The sequence below is a fragment of the Nicotiana tabacum genome, chromosome 2 (assembly GCF_000715075.1).
Source record: "Nicotiana tabacum cultivar K326 chromosome 2, ASM71507v2, whole genome shotgun sequence".
In the NCBI taxonomy this organism is placed as follows: Eukaryota; Viridiplantae; Streptophyta; class Magnoliopsida; order Solanales; family Solanaceae; genus Nicotiana; species Nicotiana tabacum.
Window position 1 is genome coordinate 103,751,391 of NC_134081.1, and position 17,490 is coordinate 103,768,880.

Here is a 17,490-nt window from a genome sequence, read left to right on the forward strand (position 1 = left end):
TACCCGGTTCCTAAAGTTTGCAGCCGATGTAAGCTTTCTTGCTGTGGTCGTTGCTATCTAACTGAACGGGGTCGAGGTCCTCTATGGTTGATCCTACAGCCTCAACCATGTCGGGATCTTTGATGACATCCCCGGTCTCTTCTTGCTTCGACCTCGACCCTGTTGATTGTTATGCCTCTTTTTCTTTGTCTTTTTTTCTGCTGGGTGGTCGTGCTATACAAGGCAATGTGGTAGCATTCCCGGGACGTGCGTTGTTCCCTGCGTATATTGAATATTCCCCACGGAGTTGGGAACTTGATGACTTGGTACAAGCTAGAAGGGATGGATCTCATGTTGTGTATCCATGGTCACCCTATTATGGCATTGTATGGTGTGTCTTGGTCCATGATATGGAACGTGGTTTCCAAAGTAATGCCACCGGCCAGGACTGGGAGTGTGATTTTACCGGATGTTCGCTCAACTGCATTGTTAAAACCCGTTAGTGTGATGCAATGTGGCACTATCTTATCCTCGAGTTTCATTTGTGCAAGCACTTGAGGGTGGATAATGCATGTGTTGCTCCCATCATCTACCATAATGCGCCTCACATCGATATCTAAAATTCATAAAGTGATAACAAGAGCATCATAGTGAGGGAGAACCAAACCGTTGGTATCTGACTTATCGAAGATGATACTTTCTTCGAGTTCGTCATACCGTTCGTGGGTGATCAACCGTTTGAGCTTATAGGTTGTGGTGAACTTCACACGGTTGATGGAAGCGCCATCCCCTCCACCAATGATCATGTGGATGGTGCAGGCCGGCGAGGGTGGTTTCGGCAGCCCTTGATGTTGTTCACGTCCTCTGGCAAAGTTGGTCCTTCCCCGATCGCTCAGCAATTCTTTGAGGTGTTCCTGTCATAGCATATTTATGACCTCTTGTCTTAGGGTGATGCAATCTTCGATTTTGTGTCCTCGCTCTTGATGGAACTCGCAGAGGGCGTCTGATTTTCTAGTATTCGGGTCTGACCTCATCGTTTGCGGACACTTCACCTTCGGTCCGAGCTTCTCCAAGGCGTAGAATATTTCTGTAGGTGACACACAAAAATTATGAGTGGATAATAAAGGGGGCATACCTCTCTCATCCCAGTGAGTCCCTGTTCTTGATCGAGGTGGGCCCTCTTCATGGCGGGATGGGGACGCAACGGTGGTTTTTACATATGGGAGATGCCATTCCCGATTGGGTCGCGAGTCCGCGAGATCTCTTCTGATATCATTTCTTCGAACTTTCCTGGATTCTACTTGCACCGAGGTCAGTCGATAGGTCGGCCCATTGAGGTCATTCTCGTCTTCTCGGACTTCGGCACAATATGCATTGTGTATCTCATCCCAAGTAGTTGGGGAGTACTTCATAAGCCGACTCAGTAGTTTTCTTGTTGCCCTCGAACCGTTTCTGCTCAACCCATTTTGAAAAGCTGCGACCGTCATCCCTTCCGATACATTCGGCAAGGTCATTCTTACCCGGTTGAATCGGGCGAGGAAGTCCCTCAATCCTTCTCCCGGAGACTGTTTAATAGCAAATATGTCGTTTACTCTCGCCTCTGCCTTCTTGTCCTCAGTATGGGCCGTTATGAACTTGTCGGTCATTTCTTCGAATGTTTTAATGGAACGTGCGGGCAGCTGTGAATACCATGTTAATGATTCTCCATTGAGGGTCTCGCCAAATTGTTTCAACAAAGTGGAGGATACATGTTCCTTGGCGAGGTCATTGCCTTTCACGGCGGTGACGTAGTGGGTCACATGGTCTTCGGGGTCGGTCGTGCCATCATATATTTTCAGATAAGGCAGCATCTTAAAGGTCTTTGGTATGGCATTTGGAGCGGCATCATCACTGTACGGCTGCTCGACGAAACATCTAGCATCTTTCTTCGGCAAGAGCTTAGGGGCGCCCGGTATCTTATCGACCCTCTCTTCATGTTCTCTCATTTGATCTTGAAGTGTTTTGTTCTCATTTTCTATTTCCTCCATTCTTTTCAAAATGGTTGTAAGAGTGTCGTCACCTACATTGTTAACGACATTGTGAGTAATACCTGCCGTCGGAGGAGGGGGAGTTGACCATGTTGCTCGTCCGCCGGGGGTATAACGCAAGTTCTTGCGTTATCTGTAGCCGCGTCCCGAGTGGGCTTATGGAAGATGCTGGTTAGCGTATCAGTTAGCCAGGCCACTAGGAGCTTTTTTATTGCTGGTGGCGTCTCTTCCATCACGGATGTGGAGGCTCCCTTACCAAGAGATTTTGTGATGCTACAGTGAGGAGGGGGTGACCCGCCTCACCTGGGGGAGGCATTAGGCGTTGCATCTTCGTCTACTGCTTCAAAGCTCTCATTGATGATGCTCATGAGGTTGGTTGGGAGGTCGCTCACTATTCTCACTCTTTCTTCTCTGTTACCTGCCATATTAGATATGTGTATATAAAGAAAGGGAATCTTGTTCTTGGTCTTCTTTTTTTTACGTTAGCAATCCGTGTTAGTTGTAGATCTAGAGGAAACTAAAAGTTTAACTTGGAAATCCCCACAGACGGCGTCAAATTGTTTGACCAAAAAGTATAACTTTCGGATAAAACTATTATATTTATATAATAAAGGGTTAAATCTAGTTAATGATAATATCTCTAGAGGTGAATCTTGAAAGCGTGTATGAGGTGGGACAGATTCAGCAGAGGGTTGACAACAACAAGCGTTAAATAGTCATAAAATATAAGCAATAATGGAAGAAGGGCTGATAATAAATAGCAGTATATGGCATTTGAGTAAATAGGAGGAGTGATTCAACCAATAAATAATAAGCTTGGTGATTATTCTTCCTGACAATGATGAATGACGGACAGATCCTAGAACATTCGAAATATTCTCGGATCTGATGGAAAAGTGCAGGATAATGTAAACAAGAATATTGATAAAAATGTGTTCTTTGTATCTTTTCAAGAGGAAGGGAATATTTTGTAAAGTCTGCTCTTCTCACAATGAATATCACATGCCCGTATTCATTACCTTTTTTCCCTGTTTATATGGGTCATACCTCCAATAAATCCTAACAGTACAGGTACAAAGAATATCCAACAGAATATTCTCTTTAATATCCTGCCCCAATAAACTAGCCGTTACAGTTCTGATTACTGCGCTTGACATCGACCATTTTCTGCACCTCGACCACGGGCTTTGTCATCTCCTGGTCGACCTCAATTGACTCCTTTCTCGATACTGTTTAATAGACTTCAAAGGTGAAGTTCATCATAATAAGAACGGCTTGATCTTCCTCTGTCTCTCTTTTTCAAGTGAACAGTTTTCAACTGGGACAAGTTATCACATGTATATATGAGTAAACAAACACGAATATTTCAACCAATAACCTAAAATTGGATAGGCCACAAGTCTTCCGGCCACACGAAATGCAAAAATCTATAACCAGGAACAATTTCGGGGGAACTGTATCAATAGTCACTTTGAGGGGCGCTATTTAAAACATAAGCGAAATTTTTAAACTTTTATAAATTTAACTGCTTTAGAATTAATTTTCGACTCATGAGTCTTAAGTTTCAAAGAATGTCTTAATTGTGAACTTAGAATTTGGAGAAGAAGAATAAGTTACATATGTGGATGTTAGTCAAAAAGTGTTCCAATTAGTATGAGATAATTAACTGTGAACTTTCCACCTAATGTTATTACACAAATGGCACTTTCTTAATTAATATGACACTTTCTTTTTATGTTTCTTTTTTTCTGATCTGATGTCAGGCCTAAGGGATCAGGAACCTTTATGGATTACGTGAAAAAAACAAAAGGTGGAAACAAGTTGCAAGATTTAAAACAAATAAGGACCCATTAATGGCTTTAGATCATCAACCATCATAGAGGCAAAGTAGGCGGGATAACAGTGGCGAGCCAGAATTTTTACTAAGGGAATTAGTAATATTAAAAAGTTACACACAAACAAGTCAAGAGAATTCAATATTTACTATTTATGCATAACTAATAATGCTGTCCTTGTATATACGGTATAACTTTTCGGGCGAAGGAGTTCATTGGAATCCTCTTCCGTCACCCTAGCTCCGTACATGTGGGATAAGATGCAATGGAACAAATTTAATTATATTTGTCGCTCTAAGTCTATGTGTAGCCTCATTATGTCGACATTATTGAAGCCAGATAAGGTTTCCCTATGATGAACGCCAGTCATATTACCTCAATAACATTAGGAAATGAGTTTAGCTTATGTGCAATGTACTTTTTTCTACACTATCAAGTTAAGATAACAAAAAACAATAAGTAATTATTTAAGTTATCTTAATTTGGTAAAACGAAATGTAGTAAATAGCATGTTATAACTGATTAAAACGCTTATACTATAAAAATTATTTACATTATGTGTTAGACCTTTACCATATGATAAAATATTTTGTTGGGTAAATGTACTTTTTCTCTTGAATTATCTACTCCTTTTTGAACTCTTTACACCAGAAAGGCTAATAGCATTGCCATTATGACATACTAATCAATCGTTTGCTAAGTGGTCTAAGTACCAGTTTGGATTATCAAAGGCTTGTTAATTAGGATTAGGTAACTAATACTGAGTGGAAAACACTTAGATCTTATCTTTATTACGTATAAAAAGTATAATGAAGTTTAAGAATATAACTTTTTTCGCCTTTATAGAGATTCCTTGAGATTCATCCAGTTTATGAAATCTTACTCCATTTAATTTGTTGCCCTTGAAATTATTAAAATTCACATTTTCGATCTAAGAGGCTAACCAAAGATTAGAACCCCTTCAAAACTTCGAAAACTTGTAGATGATTGGTTGAATCTTCTATATAGTAGTATTAAAATTCAAAGAAAAAGGCACCACATTAAATCATGTGGCAGCCTAGAAAAAAACCACATGGCATAATTAGTTATGTAGTTAAAAATTTGTTATTGGTTATTATTTTTGAATTTAAATATCTCTAAAATTCAAAAATAAGAAAAATTAAAAAACTACCAATTCAAATTGGGTAGCTTCTTCCTCTCTCTCTCTCTCTCTCTCTCTCTCTCTCTCTCTCTCTCTCTCTCTCTCTCTCTATATATATATATATATATATATATATATATATATATATATATATATATATATATATATATATATTAGAGAAGTAAAATAATTATATGATATCAAGTGGCATAACCATACGATGACAAGTATAGATTTTTTAGGACAAAGCTCCAACAAAGTTGGAGTTTTAAAATTATTTTAAAATAAAAAAATAAAAAACTTTCAATTCAAATTTGGGAGTATTTTCTTCCTAATATGATAGTCTATATCCATATCAATATCTATCTATATATCTATCTTCTATATAGAATATGAGAAGCAAATCAATATGATGATGCCAAGTTTAACAATATACATTTAATAATTGTCACATTTTAGGACAAACCTCGTATAATTTTGGAGATTCAAAAATTATTTAAAACAAAAAAAAGACATAAATAAATTAACTACCTAAAATTAACTACTCAAACATGGGTGAATGTTGGCTTGGGTTAGTTAATTTCTTTGTTTTTTTTTGTTTAAATCATTTTCGTTTTTTAAAAAATAAAAAGTGTATTTATTCATTAAAATTCAGACAATATTATTGAAAATAATAGAATAAAATTTAAAATAAAAAAATATCTATATAGAATATGAGAAGCAAATCAATGTGATGATGCCATGTGTAATAATAAAAATTTAATAATTGTCACATTTTAGGACAACCCTCCTACAAATTTGGAGATTCAAAATTTATTTATAAAATAAAATACATAAAGAAATTAACTACCTAAAATTAGCTACTCAAACATGGGTGAGTGTTGGTTTAGGTTAGTTAACTTCTTTGTTTCTTTTGTTTAAATCATGTTCTCTTTTTTTTTCAAAATAAAAGTGTATTTATTCATTAAAATTCAGACAATATTATTGAGAACAATAGAATAAAATTTAAAATAAAAATAATATCTATATAGAATAGGAGAAGCAAATCAATGTGACGATGCCAAGTGTAACAATAAAAATTTAATAATTGTCATATTTTAGGACAACCCTCCCACAAATTTGAAGATTTAAAAATTATTTATAAAACAAAATACATAAAGAAATTAACTACCTAAAATTAACTACTCAAACATGGGTGAGTGTTGGTTTAGGTTAGTTAATTTCTTTGTTTCTTTTGATTAAATCAGTTTCTTTCTTTCTTTTAAATACAAAGTGTATTTATTCATTAAATTTCAGGCAATATTATTGAGAACAATAGAATAAATTTTAAAATAAAAAAATACCTATATAAAATAGGAGAAGCAAATCAATGTGATGATGCCAAGTGTAACAACAAAAATTTAATAAATGTCACATTTTAGGACAAACCCCCTACAAATCTGGTTATTCAAAAATTATTTTAAAAAAAGAAAACAAAATTAAAAAAAAAAAAGACTTAAAAAGAAATTAACTACCTAAAATTAACCACTCAAGCATGGGTGAGTGTTGGTTTAGGTTAGTTAATTTTTTTGTTTCTTTTGTTTAAATCATTTTCGTTTTTTCTTTATACATAAAAAGTTTATTTATTCATTAAAATTCATACAATATTATTGAGAACAATATAATAAAATTTAAAATAAAAGAATATATTTTAAGAGTAATAAAATATGTATCTTCTATTATATTACAAAAAGAAAGTAGCAGACAAAAATTTTAAACAAAGTAATATGCTAATAAATATTTTTATTAACAATGTATTAATACTAAAAATTAGATAATATAATAGAGAAATATACATAACAAAAACGTTATTCAATGACTATATAAGTCCCTTCAATTTAATAGAGATTTTATTCATTAAAATTCAGACAATATTATTGAGAACAATAAAATAAACTTCAAAATAAAAAATATATTTCAAGAGTAATAAAATATACGACCAAATATAATACAAAGTAATACGCTAATAAAAATTTCTATTAACAATGTAATAATACTAAATATTGGATAATATAATAAAAAATACATAACAAAAAAGTTATTCGATGACTATATAAGTCCCTTTAATTTAATAGAGATTTTATTATTGGGTATATTGTATTGACAAATAAGATGATAATTGAAACTTATTAAAGCAATACGATCTAATGTTCAAACAAGCTCGATCACAATTTAATTTAATTAATATTTTATAAGCCAATTGATAAGTTAATAAAAAGTCACAATAGTAAATGTATAGTATTAAGTGCTTGATAACTTAATACAACGACACAAATGGTCCAATGGGAGCAAGAATTTCCAGGAACATTTGGAACAGTCCGTTTCGGAGCAGAAGAGCCGTTTTCAAGTAGTGTTCGATCGATTACGTATTAATCAATATTCGATTGATTGGTTTGAGGTTATCGACAAAAAAGATTTGTCTAAGCCACTTCGTTTCTTTTTGTCCAAGTCACTTCTTTTTTTGTCCAAGTTGCTTTTCTTTCAAATGTATACATGATAACTTAATAAAGAATAAAAGGAACAGATAATTTATTTGTTTACCTATGACGTGTATCCATTAATTTTATATAGATTTTGTTATATTTTTGTACACTGCATTAAAAAAAATAAAATAGCAACTAAAATTTATTAAAATAATATGATATATCAGATCATAATTTTATAATATTAATATTCTTTTCAAATTATCCGCACATCCCGCGCGGGGTCTAAAACTAGTATCATTAATAATAATGGTGAAAAAACGTAAAAGTTCCATTATAAGTAAACAAACTAGGAACTATATAAAAGAAAGGAAAAAGAACTGCGGTGAGCGTGGATCGAACACGCGACCTTCAGATCTTCAGTCTGACGCTCTCCCAACTGAGCTATCCCCGCAAAGGAATGATTTGCACCAGCCGGGAATCGAACCCGGGTCTGTACCGTGGCAGGGTACTATTCTACCACTAGACCACTGGTGCTTCTTGTTATATAATGTACCCTGTATAATACCTTTACGTTTCCACAATGTTGGTTTCGTCAATTAATGTTCTTTAATGATATGATTTATTAAATTTCCTACCACTGAAGAATAACTTTGGGTTGATTTAATTGAGGCAATGACCGTAAAAAAAATTGTGCACATAAACAATTTTACCTACTCTAGCAGACCACATAAATTTATCGTCTATATTCTTCTTGATTGATTTTCCTATTAATAACAATTATTTCCAGAAGAACTGTACAAAGAACTATATATAATTTTTCCCAGTCTACCGCGATCCCACACTAGTGACATAAATAGAATTGTTTGTTCTCTGCATTCCTTGAGCTTGACCTTTACCTGCTCTTGCCTTCTCGAGCCTTGCTCGTCGTGCAGCTTCCTGGATACGACGATCGTGCTCTTTCAGCATCTGATCCACTTTATTAGGTTGAACAAGTAGTGGACCAGAAAAATGGATTTGGTTTGCCTTGTGACCATGTCCATGCTTCATAAAACAAAAAGAATTAGATAAGAATCCCATCATACTAGAGTAAATTCATACTACAAGAAAGAAACCAAAAAGCTATTTACTGACTGCAGGGCTGTTGCATTAGATGACAGATCCAAGTGAACAACAACAACAATCCCGGTCTGGGGAGGGTAGTGTGTACGCAGACCTTACCCCTACCCCGGGGTAGAGAGGTTGTTTCCGATAGACCCACGGCTCAAGAATACGGATCCAAGTGAAGAAACGACTTTATAATTGTTAACTATCACAATGTAAAGGGATTTATGTATGCAAGCATTTTTAATTTCATCGTAGAATATATAAGTTTAACTATACTTGAGAATGTTGACGTTTCAGCACGTTTTAAATCACTTTGTAACAGAATATGGCGATAAAAGATTATCTCAATTCCTGTCTACGCACTCAGAATTCAAGTCCTTTAAGGTCATTAAAGTTTTACGACCTCCTTTTTTAACAAGTTATGATGCTTATAAGACTTACCAGATTTGATTCTTTGACGCTGGCCCTTCCATTGTCAAATTGACGAGAACCAGCAGGGTTTTGCATGTGACGCTTCTGATCCTGCTTCCTTGGATGTTCATCGAGCAAGCGTACTGGCCTTTCTATTTGATGGGAAGATTCCAGATGTGAAACAGCAAATCGATCTCGAACATCAGCGGCCACAACTGACCGAGATGCTACTAAACTGGATAACTTTGATAAGTCGGGTCTATTGGAACCAACAGAAATATCATGATCATATTTCTTCCCAGATTTCGCCCACCCAAATCCTGGAGCTAGAGGTCCGGAATGAGAAAATCTCTCCGAAAGATTCTCCAAGTGATCTCTGCCTTTTTCTTCGCTTGGTTGTGATGGTCTATATGGATTGCTTGGAAAACCAGAAGCAGCTCCCTTATGGCGATTGAACTGCTCAGATTGGCTCTTAGGATTTGAACTGCTCTGCCTCCTCTGTTTCAAGGTACGAGTATTACTTGACATGAACCAAATAGTGTCTGAATCATATAGATTGACAACTCGAGTAAAACCATACTTGCACACAAGAATGGCCATCGGTGCATTCTTTCTGAAGGGAAGGTTAAGCTTTAAAGCAAAAGAGTCATCACATGTCAAATGCCTTAAAAATATTAGTGAAGGGGGATCATATTCATTCATTTTTAAGTTTACACGACCGACACCTAAAATACTAAAAAGAATCCAAATGGAAATAACCTATTTCTTTGAAGCAATGAAAACAAGATAGAAAGGTGAGATAAAGATGCTTAATTTTTTATTTATTTAAAAAAGGTAGGATAAAGTTTAAAAAGAAGTTTAAAAAATGCATTGCAAATGTATTGGTGAAGTTAATATCTAAATTAATTTCACATTAATGACATCAAGTTTCCACCAGAAGAAAACTTAGTAGGCTCTGAAACAACTGCCACAAATTAGATATTTCGAAACTTTTGGCTGAAATAAAACTAGTAGAACAAATAAAGTTTCATTTTTGTGCATTTCATCTTCCACAACAACAATTGCCATGGCTCAAATCTACGCTAATTGGAGTCCGCGGTATGAATCCTCAATATTCATTCTGCGCCAAATTTCCTTGGTGATTTTTACGCTCGGCTTTCAGGTGTTGAGAGGAATGAGATTTTATCTCAAAACTTCCTAATTCACGGCAGACACATTACCATTTAACTAAACTCTTGGAGTTACGAGATGACATATTAAAGAATTGTGATTATCTGGTTTCCTTTGGTCTTTAGCATCTTGTATTAAGTAATAAATATTTATCAAGTTGAATATTAAACAATTAAGCCATATTTAAATACCTGCATTGACCTAGCCAACTCGGCATTAACATCAGGTGCTGGAACAACTCGAACTTCTTTCGATCCTCTTGTATGCCCATCGCCAACTTGGCTCTTCACTCCTGCAGCTCCTTGCCTGCAGAAACAATTCAGACAATTATTATAACATATCCTATAATACTTGAAAAAGGAAAATGTTGTGTCATACAAATGTTACTCCCTCCATCCCAATTTATATGGTAGTTTGCGGATTTCGAGAGTCAAACGAGTTACTTTTGACCATGAATTCGGATATAAAATCTTTATATTTTTTAAAATAAAATACATATTTAAAAATTATGTAAAAAGTACTATAAGAAACAATAATTACCAATTCAATTTTTTTAAAAGGCCTATGAAAAAATCATGACCAAAGAAAAATCTGTGTGACTCCCAAAATCCAAACACCGTCACATAAAGTGGGACGGGGGGAGTAAATCTCTAAGAATAACTTAATTGGATATACGCATTTAAGAGAGAGAGAGAGAGAGAGAGAGAGAGAGAGAGAGAGAGAGAGAGAGAGAGAGAGAGAGAGAGAGAGATAACGTAATTGGATAAACAAACTAAAGTTTCTCAGTGCAAGCAAGCTATGTAAGCAACTACAGAAGTGCCACTAGACAATACGACCGTATTAGACATATAAAGATCGTTCAAACAACGAAGAAGCTTCCTGATGGAATTGAAATACATTTTTCGTGCACAATAAGAAGGCCAAAGTTATGTAAAACAAAGACAGTTCTAGTTCCTCAACAGGAAAGGTATCTTAAAATTATTTACCTTCGAGCTTCCTCTTCCCGCAGTTTTGCATCAATTTCCTTACTGGGAGGGTACTTCGGCAAACTTGAAGGATCACAAGGCATTGGCTTTGTGGTGAAGAACTGTACGAGGACAACTTTGTTAATCAGGAAAAACAGTTGTGCAACTTTATTACGCCACAATTAATGAGATGCACCTTGAAGAATTGATATGCACATTGAACGACTTCAACGGACAAAATGAAACAATTATTGCTGAGCATCACTTAAAATGAAACAATATGCCTCCAGCTACCAGGAGCTATATCACTACTTATTTCAAATTTCATTTTTTTTATAGGTAAATTTCAGTTTTACGACATGACCTCACAAAGTTTACGGCTAAGGATACTTGTGTAGATTTAAAAATATTAAAGGTTATCCAATACATAAAGATAGCTTTCTAAAGATGGAAACATTTTATTAACTGATGATATCCGCCACTCCACCAAACTTGCTAGTATGAACCAATATGCCAAAATATACAAGTACACATATCTTAGAAATCAACTATCAAAAAAAAAAAAAAAGAAGCAAAGGTGAGAAGAAAGAGATAGTCAGTGAAGTGGAATCAATAAGCTAATTGACATGGATCACGGAGCAACAAGTTATTGCAGAAAGAGAAAAAAAAGGTTCTTTTTTTACGTGTTTCTCTAGGTCCAAAAACTGGGACTTAGTAATCAGTTGAGCAATGCTCATTAATACTCTTCAGTAAGGTCGACCATTGCTTAAATCAAAATTTATTATTTTATTTCTAAATGTATTATTTACTCCACGCGCCCCATTTTACGTGACACTCCTTGTTTAGTCCGCACAAAAATTGACATTTTTCTATTTTGGAAACCTTGTGGTCCGGCTCTTCCCCGGACCCCGCGCATAGCGGGAGCTTAGTGCACCGGGCTGCCCCCTATTTTGGAAACATTTAATCATGCTATCCCTATTATTTTACCCTTACTAACAAGACTGGTTGGAAACTCCATTTGATATAAAAGCTGATCTTTTACTATGACAGAGAAAGATGAACACTTGGAACTATTACCAACTCTCAATAATTAATTTGCATATATTTAGCTTGTATGTCAAAAGTGTTCCTTTATTTCTTAAACTCCATGTCCCGTCTAACACTTCACATAAAATGAGACGTATGGAGTAATTGTTTATACACATACACAGATATGTTTGAGATATCACCTAGTGCATCCTCATCAGATTACAATTTTGAAAGCAACTTGCACAAGTTGAGATGGCCGAGTTGGTCTAAGGCGCCAGATTAAGGTTCTGGTCCGAAAGGGCGTGGGTTCAAATCCCACTCTCAACAAATATCGTGTTTTCACAGTGGTTGGGGAGTTCTCTCCAGACTACTAGGTTCAAGGGTTCAATGCTGGTAAATAGTCTCAAAAAAATTTGAAAGCAACTCATCATCACGAATATTATATTGTGCTTTATAGAATAGATATCACGGAAAAATCACATTCATACTCCTAGAAACAAATTGGCCTCAATTCTTTCTCTTTGATGTTTCTAACAATTAGGACAAAAACCTGCATGCCATTGGACAATAAGCATGCAGGATTCAGTCTTCACTTTTGATAGAATATTGTAGATAGACTAAACTACAGATCACCAAACTACGATTGATGGTATAAACAGAGGGACAAAGAAACATCAGGGAGGAAGGATAAAAATACCTCGCTCTCAAGAGCACCTCCAGCTGTTCCCCTAAGTTCAGGATCTATAGAAAGTAATATGTCCAGTAACCTCACGGCAGATGGAGGAAGATCCTTAAATGTTTCCCCAATACGCCGTCTGTAAGGATGTATCGGTTTAAATGCTGTTGAATGATGTAATTTTTCTTTTTTTCCAGTAATCCTCAGATGGTGAACCACAAAGCTTAAAAATCTTATGCAGCTGCTCTACCTACAAGAAGGAAGCAATTCATGTATCTAAGATGTAAAACATAATGTCCTAACGCAACAGAAACACACGGGTAAATTAATCAGGCATAAGTCACTTAAGAAGGAAATGAGACAAATTCTCAGTGGATTAAGAAGAGCATTTAAGAACCTAAATTGCAAAATACATCATGAAATTTAGGTTATTACGCATAGAGAAATGTCAAAATTGCAGCTTCAAAAGCTCTCTCGAAGCCCCACTGTCAATCACCAAAACACAAGAAAATTTAATACACAGTGAGGAACAACCTTAAAGATGCTAACACATACTGTGACTCTTACAGCCCCTTTTCGGCAAAATCAACATGAAAACAGAGAAGAGAAATATAAAATGAAATAGAAGACTCAATCATACTGGCCAATCTAATAATAGGTTATGAGTTGTTTTATACAGGTATTATTTTAGGAAGTGGTGCTCAATTCTGAATTACAGCCTTTTCATTTTCAGCACCCCCAAACTCTTTAATTTGGATCCATTTTTGCTTTTGAAAAAAGAAACGTCATTAGAGCTAAATAACAAATCAGTAACTCCGCAAAGGTCAATTTAAACCTTTTTAATTTAATAGGAAAATCACAAGTTCACTAGGCACGATAGACAAACCAGGTATGACCTAAAATTTAGTACTGAGATCAGTCTTGCGTCCCGCTTGTGGCCCCCACCTACTTCATTTTAAATACCTAAATGCTTATTTACTTTACAAATTGCAGTAACATTTCCAAAATGGAGGCATAAACAAGAAGGTAGAGCGAGTATCATGCACAAGTAAATATAAGAAAAAGAAAATATATTAATAATTTAGCATATACCTCTGTTCTACCAGGCATGATGGGCTTGCCGGCATATAATTCTCCAAGTATGCAACCACTACTCCATAAATCTACAGCGACTCCATAATGACTTGCTCCAAGTAAGAGCTCGGGTGGTCGATACCAAAGAGTCACAACGCGGCTTGTCAATGGAACAATTTGCTTATGATCAAAGAAGGTTGCTAAGCCAAAATCTGCAATCTTCAAGATGCCGTGATTGTCAATTAGAAGATTTGAACCTTTGATGTCCCGATGCAAAACACCCCGACTATGGCAATGATCAAGTCCACTAAGAAGTTGCCGCATATAGCATTTCATCTATAAAAGAAAAATATAGTCAGAAACTAGTTTTCTAGATTTTCAAGTTGAGATAGCTAATTCATTCGTGTTAAATTACGGAATAAAGCATAATCAAGGATCCCTGGAAAAGCACCTGTGGTTCTGTAAATTTGATATCAGGAACAGATGCCAGTCCAGTGAGATCATGTTCCATGTACTCAAAGACAAGGTACAAACTGCAAGATGATCTTGATGTAACCAAACCTTCCAATTTGATAATATTCGGATGATCAAGCCTACGCAAAATTACTATCTCTCTTGCCATAAATTTGACACTTTCAGGATCCATATTATCAAACCTCACTCGTTTCAGTGCAACTACTTTATCATTAACTAGGTCACGAGCCTTGTATACGCTACTATATGTCCCTTGGCCAATCTGCAAGAACAAGAAGCTGTCACACAATAAACCAAAAAACTCAAACAACAACTTTTAAACACATTTGGAAAGGAAACTATCTTAAAGGAAATAGAAAAGGGAGGGAGGTATTTCAAAAGGCATTACAAATAAATTAATGAATTTTAAACCATCTAAAGCAAGGCATTGTAGTTTTTTTTTTTTTTTGATAAGGTAAATAATTTTGTTAATAATTGGGGGAACCCCGTATACAAGTCGTATACCAAAAAGAAGAGACCCTACACCAATACATTGTAGTTATCATGTCTATTCTATTATTGGTAGGAAGTGATCCATTAATTTCCACTGTAGGCATACTACTGATGAGCTATTATGTTTCAGTTTTCCTATGGCCTTCTTTAGTTGAGGTAATACAAAGAACCATCCCATTCTCCCTTGATGAAAGTGGGGAACAAAGCGGCAAAAGCATGAGGTTATACATTGGGAAAATGAAGGACAAAAAATGGGGTGCAATCAGAAGTGAGGATATCTAAAGTAAGTTTGGTTTTACACTTAGTAAGTCATTTGTTTAACAATTAGATAGATGATTACAGACATTTATACTAGCTTATCCCATCTTGTAGTTTATCCTATAAAATCTCTTCTAGAAAAAAGGAACATTAAAATGTGAAATGGCCCATTCTTATCTTTAGTAATTTCAATGTAGCCAGGCTTCTATTCGTTTTTATAACGAACCAGGCTTCTATTCTTGATTCTTCTATATCATTAGTCACCCAGAGGCATAAATAGATTTGCAGCCCCTCCTCGAAACAAAATCAACTTCTTATATTGCAATTTTTTTTCATCCATCCTAATTTATTGGACACTTTTTTGGGACATCCTAAAATGTTGACATGATTCCACTATTAATATTATTCCATATAACTTTTACAACTTTCAAAACTTATAAAGTGTGTATAGCACTTTTGTGCTTCTGAGCTAGAGTGCTAGCACAAGAATGCTGAACTATATATTTATTCGGTATAGCTTTCTTTAACAGGTCAAATTTTAAACTTTCAATTGGATGTTTTCTCAATCAAACTATGTTATTTGAATATATTTTCCTATTGTCACTAATATAACACATAAGTCAATTTAAAATTTTAAACTGTGACCCCAATCAAACACCACCATATAAAATGGGAAGGAGAGAGTATTAAATATTACGACTGTCTAATAATTTATGCCAATTAAACACGATTTTGGTTGCCATCCAATCTAATTGACAATTAAACAGTCATAAAGAATGTCTACAGAATTGTACCTTGTCTAATTTCTCGAATGTATCGGCCTTACGAGGAAGCCATCCATTAATAGCTTCACCGGCAACTGCAGCAAGCCAAGAAGGCCATCCGACAGCAACCAGTTCCCCTTCCAACGCTTTTGGGACAACTCCATATCCAGGATGACCGTTCACAATGAGTCCAAGCTTTTCCTTTATCTGCTCATAATGATCATCCCTCACCTTTCTTGATCCATTATTCCTCCTATCTATTAAACCAAGCTTCACGTCACCATTTTCCAACATGTCTTTCATCCGGAAACTCTCCTCTCTCTTTGAAGAGACAACTCGTGGCACGTGTGATGCCACGTTTGCCCCTTTGGTAAAATCTCTCTTCTTTTGTCCATCCCGCCTATCTTTGGCAGCTGGGGAAGATTTTCCACAAACACAACCCATAATCAACCAATGAAAACCCAACCAAAAACCTTCCTCTGCAGTTGCAAATTACCAACCCCAGAGACTAGGCTTTGCAAAATTCGATCTTTCCCCAAGAACCATGGAACCAAAGCTCGAAAATATCAATCAGTAGAACAGCTACTCAAATATAATTCCAAAGTTCCAATCTAAAACTTGTAAAAACTACAACTCCCTAAAAAAACTGTCAAATACCCATAAACCCAATTCTTATAAATTCTTGATCAGTAACAACACCACCAAAAGACTCCAACTTTTTGCACAAGCTACAACTCCATATAAAACTATCAAATTCCCATAAAACCCAATTCTTTTAAATGCTTGTTCAGTAACAACAACACCAAAAGACTCCAACTTGTTGCACAAATTACAACTCCATAAAAGCTACTATCAAATACCCAATAAACCCAATCCTTATAAATTCTTGATCAGTAACTACAACACCAAAAGACTCCAACTTTTTGCAAAAATTACAACTCCATAAAAGAACTATCAAATACCAAGAATCCACTCTTTATAAATACTTCATATAATAACTAAAGAACCATAAAAACTCCAACTTTCTACACAATTCAATAATTATAAACCCAACTTTTCTAACAATTCAATTTTGATAATCAAGATTCTATAATACCTTGTACAGAACCAAAAAAGAATGAAAAACCCAAAACCCCTCAACAGCTGATCAGACGGCCTTGATCTTTACAATTTCTGTAGGCAGCTTCTGAGAAAACCATCAAAATATGGCCTTTGCCTTTTTAAAAGAAATTTAAAGCTGCTAGGCTGCAGTTGACTGTTCAACACGCTTATTATGTGAAAATAAGCTGAAGATAAGAATAAAAACAACAGAATTTTAAAATTATATAAAAAAATCAAGAAACAGATAGACAGGGAGAGAGAAAGAGGGGCCGGCAAAAGCACAGAACTTTTCTCTTTCTATAACTGTAACACTAACACTTGTTGTGGTCAAAAGACACTTTTTTTTTCTAGTTGAAGGCTTTAAAGGGAAGAGACTGACTGAAGAGCAGTCTTTGGCGTACTCTTTGGAATGCTACGACCGCTACCTTTTTTTTTCTTTCTTTTTTTGGGTTATATGAACATGTTATTTTTTACTGTTACTATAAAAATAGTTGCAGTTGGAGCCAAACACGAGTTATATAATGT

At 35.2% G+C, this 17,490-nt stretch overlaps 3 non-coding genes and 1 pseudogene across 3 annotated transcripts; 1 reads left to right on the forward strand and 3 right to left on the reverse strand.

Moving 5' to 3' along the window:
• Nucleotides 1–7,825: 7,825 nt before the first annotated feature.
• TRNAF-GAA (transfer RNA phenylalanine (anticodon GAA)) lies at nucleotides 7,826–7,898 on the reverse strand. Its single transcript has one exon. It is a non-coding gene; the product is annotated as a tRNA-Phe (tRNA).
• Nucleotides 7,899–7,910: 12 nt separating this feature from the next.
• TRNAG-GCC (transfer RNA glycine (anticodon GCC)) lies at nucleotides 7,911–7,981 on the reverse strand. The gene has a single exon. It is a non-coding gene; the product is annotated as a tRNA-Gly (tRNA).
• A 198-nt stretch (nucleotides 7,982–8,179) lies between these two features.
• Nucleotides 8,180–17,295, reverse strand: LOC107792186 (putative serine/threonine-protein kinase At1g54610; annotated as a pseudogene).
• On the forward strand, nucleotides 12,373–12,453 carry TRNAL-AAG (transfer RNA leucine (anticodon AAG)). The gene has a single exon. It is a non-coding gene; the product is annotated as a tRNA-Leu (tRNA).
• Nucleotides 17,296–17,490: the final 195 nt, after the last annotated feature.